The sequence below is a fragment of the Artibeus jamaicensis genome, unplaced genomic scaffold (genome assembly GCF_021234435.1).
Source record: "Artibeus jamaicensis isolate MK-2021 breed Jamaican fruit bat unplaced genomic scaffold, CSHL_Jam_final contig_402, whole genome shotgun sequence".
Lineage (NCBI taxonomy): Eukaryota > Metazoa > Chordata > Mammalia > Chiroptera > Phyllostomidae > Artibeus > Artibeus jamaicensis.
In genome coordinates, this window is record NW_026521818.1 from 18,535,995 (window position 1) to 18,545,966 (window position 9,972).

Consider the following 9,972-nt stretch of genomic DNA (forward strand, 5'->3'; position numbering starts at 1 on the left):
TATTCACTGAGATTCATATTCACTATACCAGTTTATTTTTCTCCCTAAAATATGTCTTAAACAATTACTCTTGTTTTTTGTTTGAATTGTTGAAGTTTCACAGTCAGGATTCAGATAGAAATTCATGCAATATTCTGAAACCTGCTTGATTTCTTGGGGTTTTCAACTAATTTTCTGGTGCCTGTGCAGACTTTAGAAACCTCAGTCTAAAAATCAGACTTGACACTTGGCAGAAATAAAGCCTTTAGCCAAATTCACCAGAGCCATTCTTCAAATGACGGGACTCTCTGCTGGAAACATTGATTTCCAGGTTGTCGTGGGGCCTGCATACATTCAGACTCTCCTGGAACTTGAGAGTCTCCTGGAAAATGTGAAACTGGAATTTATCAATGCAGTGTAAGCTATGGTCTTAAGTAATGAAAACAGAACCACCTCAGGAAAAGGCAGAAAATGAGGAAACAGAACATGCCTTAAGCCAAAACTCCCCAGCTCCCTATTTGCTGGAGGCAGGGAAAGTGAAGGGGGAGTAAGTGAGTGATCAGAGGCCGAGTCCTGTAAAACGACCTGAAACTTCATGGCCAGGAAGCTAGCTTCCGGACGGCTGGCTTCAGCTGAGAGGCGAGGATGGGAAGGCCACTTTCTCAAGAGTGCAGAATGAATGCTTTGGAGGCAAAAAAGTAGGGGTCTATGAACCTGCATTGGCCCTTAAGGAGGTGATCAGAAAGAAAGATAGAAAGAAAGAACAAATCGGGGTTTCTTTCCAGTGTTAAGTCTTGCACAGTGACTTTAGAACTCCTCTGTTTAAAAAGTAGAAATGAAATGTACGTGGCACAAAATTAACCATTTTAAAGCATATGATTCATTCCATTCATGATGTTGCTCAACCTCTAACTATATCATGTTCCAAAATATTTTCATCACCCCATAAGGAAAACCCTGGCCCCATGAAGTGGTCAGTCCCCATTCCCTTCTCACCCTAATCCCTGACAACCACCAATCTGCTTTCTACCTCTATAGGTGTACATTTTTCTGGACATTTATATAAATAGAATCAGATATGTGACCTTCTGAATATGGTTTCTTTTATTTAGTTTAGCATGTTTTTCAGGTCCATCCATGTTGTAGCATGTACCAGCAGTGCATTTCATCTGGTGGACCACAGGTAAAGTGAAATTTAATCATATGTATTTACCTCAACATCGGAAAGAGGAGACTTAAGGTCCAGTTCACTTCCCAAGTAGGCCTCTCCCTGTGCTGGACTCCTTTATCTCATCTGAAGTGGGCATTGGCTGTTTTTGCCTATGTAGTCTCTGAACAGCTGCTAACAGTTACTGATTCGGGGTAGGGCACAGTCTCTCCCTGGCTCAGTCTTTGGAGTTCATGTACTACTGAGCTGACATTTTCTGGAGTACGAGCTGACCTCAGGCTGTCCAATAAGGGCTTTCATCCCCTCGGGCACAGTTCAAGGTGGACGCATAGTCTCATTGCACGGAGCCCTTTTAGAAGTACAGAAATGGGTTTCCTTTCTGTTGGATGAAGATGGAAGGTATAAGCCTGCTCTAGGTGTCTCCACATGGAGAGCAAGCCAACAGAAAGGACAGCAGAAGGGAAAGAAGTTGTGAGAGAGCTGAGTCCCAGGGACATTGTTGAGCTATTTTGTCTGCCATGTTTAATTAGTTATAAACCTTTTATTCCCCCTTTTCTTATGCTGTTTTTCCATTGGATTCCTGTCACCACCTGTCACTACAAGGCATGAACATGACTGCACTCCCCTGGGGCCAGGGCAATCTAGTTGAGGACATTCTTGCCCAATTCCCAGGTAAAGCCTCAGTGACCTTCTTTGAAGGGAGGATTCCATACTTTATGTCTTCTTAGCTAGTCTGGGAGTGATTACTCTGTTATAGGAGTAGTGGGAAAGGAAAATATTACTTGCAGTTTTGATATTTACCTACCTACATCTTTATATCTCTTTCTTTAATCTTATTTTGGTGTAAGTTTATATGAAAGGGGAAAAATTCTAAACTTTTTTTTCTTTGGTTTCATGACATTAGATTCTAGATAGAGATACTCTTTTTGGTTCAACAGATTGAAGGATAGAATTTTATTCAATAGCATAGAAAATATAGGGGTCACTTTACCAATAAAAACCTTGAGGAATAACATTTTTATCATCAAAGTCTTTCTGTTGCAAGTTGTTATGAGAACTGCAAACAGAAAAAAAAGCTTTAAAAAATGATAGTGCCTTTTTTTTCCCTCAGTCTTTTTAGGTTCTTATATTTTACACTAACAAAGGTGGGAACTTTTCATATTCCTAAAAACATTCTCCTTCCCAACATGACTCAAGGTTTTAAGATAAACTTCCAACTAAAAAAAATAACAAAGAGAGAAATTTTCTTTCATTTTTCTTTTTTGCTTTAATTGAAAAAAAGAAATATCATAGAGGAATAGTTCTAAGGGCATATTCTTCTAGTCCTGGATTTCTCTTTTTATTGCAGAGCTTCACCTCATCTTTGGGCCTTTTGTGAAGAGCACCCGATAAGGAATGGCTTCATCAAATGGTATCTTGGCATATAGAAGTTAATGAATCAACTTCTTTAAAAATTTAGATTTTGTATATTTTAAACCCCCCCCAAATAATCTAGTTGTATATTATTATGGGTTGAATTGTGTCCCTCACAAAGATATGTTGAAATCCTAACCCCTACTACTTTAGAATGTGAACTTACTTGGGAATAAGGTCATTACAGATATAAGTAGTTAAGATGAAGTCATATTGGAGTAGGAGAGACCCCTAATCTAGTACGACTGGTGTCCTTAGAAGAAGACAGCTGTGTAAAGACAGTGACACACACGCACACACATACACAGAATATCATGTGACAGTGAAGGCAGCTGTAAGCCAAGAAACACCAAAGATTGCTTGCAAACCAGCAGAAGCTAGGGAGAGGTAAGAAAGGACTTCTTGGTTTCAGAGTTCTAAGCTTTAGAGCTGTGATACAACAAATTTCTGTTGTTTAAGACACTCAGTTTATAGTACACTGTTATGGCAGTGCTAAGAAGCCAATACATAATTACATTTTATATAATAATATTTTTACAATGACAAAAAAGAAAGGATACCATAAATAAAACTCCTGTCTATATCAATATCAAGAGGCCTCAGCTCTTTGCACATCTACTGTGAGTGTGAAGACCCTCTTAAGCAATCAGACTGTTGATGTTCCAGAGTATGTTCACATCACTCTGAAGGGACACACAGTTATTGAGAAAGGCCCCACAGGTGCCCTGTGGAGGGACTTAAATCACATCAATGTAGAACTCAGTCTCCTCGGAAAGAGCAACAGGCTCTGGGTTGACAGATGGTAGGATCAAGGCATTGGCAAACTTGGTGTCTGGTGAGGACCTTCTCCCTGGTTCATAGATGGCTGTCTTCTTGTTTTGTCCTCTCATGGCAGAAGGGACAGGGGGACTCTCTGGAGTCTCTTCCATAAGGGCATTATTCCATTTGTGAGAGCTCCACACTCATGACCTAATCACTTCCCAAAGTCCTCATCTCCAAACACCACCACATTGCAGATTAAGTTTCAACATGTTTGGGGGAGACACAAACTTCCAGTCTATAGCAGTGCGGAAATAGGAAGGACCTGGCTACTGTTCAGACTGCCTGTAGTCATCCACAGAACACGATCAAGGGTGAGGTATGGGGCTTCTGTTACAAAGTACGGTCTGTGTATTCTCACTTCCCCATAACATTGTTATTAGAATACATCTCTTGTTGAAATCTCGAATTTCTTGGGTAAAAAAACCACATTTGCAGGGTTCAAATGAGTCCAGGCATTGCTTATTCAGTATTTCAAAACCAGAAAGATGAGTTAAGTCTCAGAGGAAATGACATCAAATTTGTATCAAATTTAGCTGCTTTGATTCAGCCACAACAGTTAAAAGTAAAGATATCGGAAAGATTTTGGATGGTATATCTCTGAAAAAGGAACAGTGCAGAAGGCTGATGAATAAGATTTTTGAATTTTCCAGTACAGAAGCAAGATGCTGGATGATTCTAAAGACCAAGTTGTGTTTCTTTAAACATGCCATAAAAGTCTTCTGTTGATTTGGGACTTCTTCTTTAAAAGGAGAGAGAAAGAGAGAAAGAACAGGTCATTTGGCAATATTATGATCCACGATCCTTAAAAATATATCTGGCAAGTTCATGTTATAAATGTAGAAGACTGTAATTGTGATAGAGTCGAAAATACCCCCAAAGCAGGATGGAAGCAGGTGGTGTCCTTCACAAACTGCTGTTTTCTTACACTGGGCCCAGCTCCTTAAACCCAGAGGTTCTCAAACTCTTACGTGAGAACTCTCTTGGTAGGATCTCTGCATTTCCTCCTTCCCCTCCTTTTCCCCCTTACTTCTACCTCATTCATTAAAAAATATTCTATAAAGTCACCAAGCAGGATTTAGGAAAACACTGTGGCCTTTCGCATTCCATTATTTTTGCCAAACCGCAAAACAATCCAAATACACGAGAATGACTGGACAGCCAGTCACTCAGAGCACATTTGCAGGCTGTAGCTGTGCCTGAGTAGCACCTTAAGAATTACCTTGATAATTATTTAGTGTCATAGTTCTTCATCCGGGCTGCACACTAGAATGATCTGGGGAGATTGTAAAGCCTTCTCACTCCAAACCGCTTAATCAGAAACGCTAGGGATAGGGGCTAGGGACCAGTAATTTGTAAGAAAATCCTCAAGTGATTCTAACATGTGGCTGAGGCTGAGACCCAGTGGCTTCACGTCATGTCGCATTGCTGTTGGAGTTGGAACACTCTGATAACAGGAGGCAGAGGTGAGCATCCATCTCTGCTGCTGATAGCCCTCTGCTTTTCGTCTGATTGGAGTTATATAAAGCCTAACTGGAATTAAGGCTAAGCCTGGTAATTGTCATGGCACTGTCCTAGATTTTCCTATCAAATCCAATCTTATTTCACATGGGACATGCAGGAGTGACGCAAGAGAAGTTAAAATATTTCTGCCCCTGTTTAGAATATTCAGCATTAAATTTAAGTTTTTCCATAAATTTTCAAATACTAAAACTTTTAAAGACAGTATTACTAAATTTGAAAAAATATCATTAACTGTATAGTATCATTGATCACAGAGAATTATCTAGGCAATCAGCATCACGTATAGCCTTTAATGCTCTGTCTGCTGAAATGTAAGTTCTGCATATTGATAAAAATTTGCAAATTTCTCTGCTTATGCCTCATCACTCCCTTCTTTGATTGCATATGAAACAAGTGGGATTTTAAAGTCATAGAGCTGGAAAGGACCTGTGGAAACCATTTTATCTAGTCTTCTGGCCTTATAGTTGGATGCCTAATTCTTTTTTGTGAAGAGAGTCAGGCTACCACGGTCTTTTACCAACTCATGAAAACTCTAGCAGGAATACTGCAACATCCTGTTAAATGGCTTCCTCCTTCCTGTCCCCTTTGTTCTCCATATGGCTGTTAGAGTGATTGTTCCAAACACATATCCAATCAAGGCACTCCTTTCCTTGCTTCACATTCTTCAGTGGCTCTAAGTTTCCCTAAGGTCCAAATTCAAACTCCTTAGCCTCACCTACAATTATCTGTGGATTGACCTGACCCCGTCTCCCTCTGTAGATTCATCTCCAAGAGCTCCCATTTCTCATTCTAAACTTTGATTTTACCAGAGTTCTAAATGTAGTTCTCCAAATATGTCCTATTGCCACCATCCATTTGCACATGCTGTTCTTTTCTTCTATGGTGTTCTCTCTCCACTATGTAAGGAGACCCTCCTCTGTTCTCCCATTTGGATAGTTGAACCATTCATGTACTGAATGTCTTGATTACTTCCAAGTTATGTCAATTAAAATGCAGCTACTGTAAACATCTGTGTAAATTTCCAGTTCACTTCAGTAAATATCAGGAAGTGCCATTGTTGGATCATACACATGTAAGAGTAGGTTTAGTTTTGTAAGACACTACCAAATTGTCTTCCAGGGTTGCTATACCATTTCGCATTCCCACCAGCAATGAATGAGAGTTCCTGTTGCTCCACATCCTCACCAGCACTTGGTGTTATCAGTGCTCTGAATTTTGGCCATTCTAATATGTGTGCAGTGATATCTCATTATTATTTTAATTTGTGTTTCCTTAATGACATATAAGGTGGAGCATCTTTTAAAATTTTTTAAAAATATTTTATTTATTTATTTTTAGAGAAAGAGGAAGGGATGGAGAATGAGAGAGAAACATCAGTATGTGGTTGCCTCTTGTACACCTCCAACTGGGGACTGGGCCCACAACCCAGGCATGTGCCTTGACTGGGAATTGAAACGGTGACCCTTTGGTTAGCAGGCCAGCACTCAATCCACTGAGCCATACCAGCCAGGAAAGTTGGCTCATCTTTTTATATGTTTATTTGCTGTCTGTTTATCTTCTTTGGTGAGGTTTTTGTTCAGGTCTTTTGAAAGAGAGACCTTCTCTTTTCAGAGACCTTTTTCAGGTCTCTCTTGTTCAGGTGTATTTTTGAAATCTGGTTTTTAGTTTCCTTATTGTTGAGTTTTAAGAGTTCTTGGTATATTTTGAATAACGGTCCTTTATTAGACGTGTATTTTACAAATACTTTTTCCCAGTCTGTGGTTTGTCTTCCTGTTCTTTTGGCAGTGTCCTTTGTAAAGCAGAGGTTTTTATTTTTAATGAAGTCCATCTTGTCAGTTACTTCTTTCATGGATGACAACCTTGGTGTTGTGTTTAAAAAGTCACTGCCATACCCAAGTTCATCTATATTTTCTTCTATGTTATGTTCTAAGAGTTTTATAATTTTACATTTTACATTGAGGTCTGTGATCCATTTTGAGTTAATTTTTGTGAAGTGTGTAAGGTTCATTATTTTTTGGTATGTGAATGTCTAGTTGCTCTAACAGCATTTGTTCAAAAGAACACCTTTTCCCCTTTGAACCTTTGTCCAAGGTCAGTGATTACATTTGTATGTGTCTGTTTCCTGGCTCTTTATTCTGTTTCATTGATTTATATATGTCTGTTCTTTCACCCATACTTCACTCTATTAATTTGTAGATTTATAGTAAGTCTTAATTTTGGGTAGTATTCTGACTTTGTTCTTCTTCACTATAGAGCTGCCTATTCTTGGCCCTTTGTCACTCCATATAAACTTTGAATTAGTTTGTTGATATCCACAAAATAACTTGCTGGAATTTTGATTGAGATTGAATTAAATCTTCAGATGAAGTTGTGATGAATTGATCTCCTTTTGTTTAAATTTCAGGTCACTGAATAAGAAACAGAATATTGTTTCATGTGCTCTTCAGCCTTTTGGTTTCCTTTCAGTAAATAACTTGGTTACATTCTTTGTCTATTTTCTTCTGAAGTTCTTATCTTTTTGTAGTTGCTTTGCAAGACAAATGGATATTGGTCCCTTATTAGTTTTTTATTTTGCATATATCCTCTCCCAATTTTCTGTCTGTTAACTCTAGCCATCATTTTTGTTTGTTGACTAGAAATTCTTAGTTTTGCTTTAATCAAGTTCATAAGTTTTTTCTTTATGGTTTGTGTCTTTGGGATTTTGTTTAAAAAGTTCTTTCTCACTTCTGGGTTACAAAGATATTCTTCTATATTTTCTCCCATTAACTTTATATCTTTATGTTTCACATTTAGATTTTTGTTATATTCATGACCAATTTTGGTCCAACAGTTACTCTATTTTTCCTCATGTGGTAAACTAATTCTTCTAATTCTGACTGCAAATAATTAATTCTTTCCCCATTGATTACTGGTGTTACTTGAATTGCAGATACTTTTTTGCAACTCTCGATTGGATAGTTTCTGGATTTCACTCTGAAAGTGGATCTGCTATTGATTATTTTATGTTGTTACTTTCATCTATCTGTCTATTTCAGAGCAAACCACACTTTCCTTTTTAAATAATGGCTTCATTGAACATCTGATAGTCTGTTACTGTGAGTTTCCTTCTTAGGTTTTCTTTTTCATTGTTTAGCTATTTGTGAATATTTGTTCTTCTAAATTTTTATACTCAATTTATCAATTTTCAAAAAATACAACTGGCATTTTGATTGGTATTACATTGCATTTGTAGATTAATTTGGGGGTAATTATCATCTTCATAATATTAAGTAACCCCATTCAAGAATATGAATTGTCTCTCTATTTATTTAGGCCAAATTTATATCCTTCATTGCATTTTTATTTTTCCCTATAGCAGTCTTATATAATCTTGGATAAATTCATTCCTAGCTACTTATAGTTTTGGACCATAAATAATGCTTTTCTTTTATATTTTGTAATATGCATTTTATCATTTTGTAAGTTTAAAGTTTTTAAGTTGATGTTGTATTTGGCAATCATGCTTAGCTATCTGAGTAGTTATGGTAATTATTTTGATTGTTTTGGATTTTTATAGGTGGATGATTACATAGTTCTCCCATGTTGTTTTAAGTGTTCACATCATCATGAACTTGGTGGTATAAAACAAGAGAAATTATAGTTCTTTCATTAGTGCTGGAGACCAAAAGTTCTAAATCAGTAGCAGTGGACCAAATCCAGGAATTGGCATGGCCACACACCCTCTGGAGACTCTAGGGGAAAACCTGTTCCTGGCCTCTTCCTTGGTCTGGTGGCTGCCAGCATTCCTTGGCTTGTGGCCACATCACTAATCTCTGCAGCTAGCATTACATTACTCTCTCTCCTGTATATATCGAATCTCCCTCTGCCTTTCTCTCATAGGGATATATGTGATTTCAGTTAGGGCCCACAAATATAATCCAGGATAATCTCTCCATCTCCAAATCCTTAACTTAATTACATCTGCAAGTCCTTGCCCTATAAGGTAAGATTTATAGGATCTAGGGAACAGGACCTGATATCTTTGAGAGCTATTATTCAGCTTACTATACTTCTTCAATATGATTTTATATATATAAATTTCAGCCCCCTACCTCACTTAGTGAGAAGACACTAAGTCTTTCCTACTAAAGTCAGGAACTAGACATAAATCAGTCATACAATTTCTACTCCTACATGACACAATTTTGAAGCTGTTAACCACTGTAGTTAGATAAAACAATGGGAGGATATAATAATTAAAAATGAAGAATAAGAACTATGTTTTCAGATGACACAACTACACAGCTGGAAAATTCAAAAGAATTAATTAAATTTTACTTCAAACAATAAAATAATTTAGTAATACACTACTTTATAAAACTAACATTACAAAATAGCTTTCATAATAGAAATAAAAACACTTATAAGATGTAATGGAGGAGAGGATCCTTTTTATGATATTAAAAAAAAAGAGTGCCAAGGTAAAATTTGATTAGAATTATCTAAAGCATGTATGAGAAAAATATATCTAAAAATTACAAAAGCCAATTCTGACAAATGGAAAAATGGGCCTTGCTCTTGGATAGAATAATTCAACATAAGAAGTATTGATTTTCCCTATTTTAATTTATAAATTTATGAAAGCCTAATAAGAATATCATTAGATTCACTACTCTCCCCTACCCCTGGAGCTAGACAAGTCGATTATAAAATTTATCTGAAAGAGAAAAAAAGAATACTTAGTTATAATACCCCAACAGGAAAGAGCAAATGAGTGAGAGAATGGGAAGGGTTGCAGTTCCCAAATGTTACGACTACAAACCCTCTACAGTTAGGACAGTTTGGTGTTGACACCTGACTAGACATACAAACCAATGGAACGAAATAGAAAAATGAGAAGTAGATGAAACTGCATGTGTGGAAATTAGTATATAATAAAGACAGCATCTCAAATCAAAAGGGAAGAATACATTTTTTAAATAAGATTTTTTAATTTTAGAATTTAGATTTTATTTTGAAAGGGAAATTGCTTCTAGTTCTTAAATGAAATACCCACATCGTTCTGGTGGTGGCAATTACATATGGAATTA

General features: G+C 37.0%; 1 pseudogene; it reads left to right on the top strand.

The window, feature by feature from the left end:
* The first annotated feature begins 274 nt into the window (after positions 1 to 274).
* On the top strand, positions 275 to 4,014 carry LOC119044018 (60S ribosomal protein L9-like; annotated as a pseudogene).
* Positions 4,015 to 9,972: the final 5,958 nt, after the last annotated feature.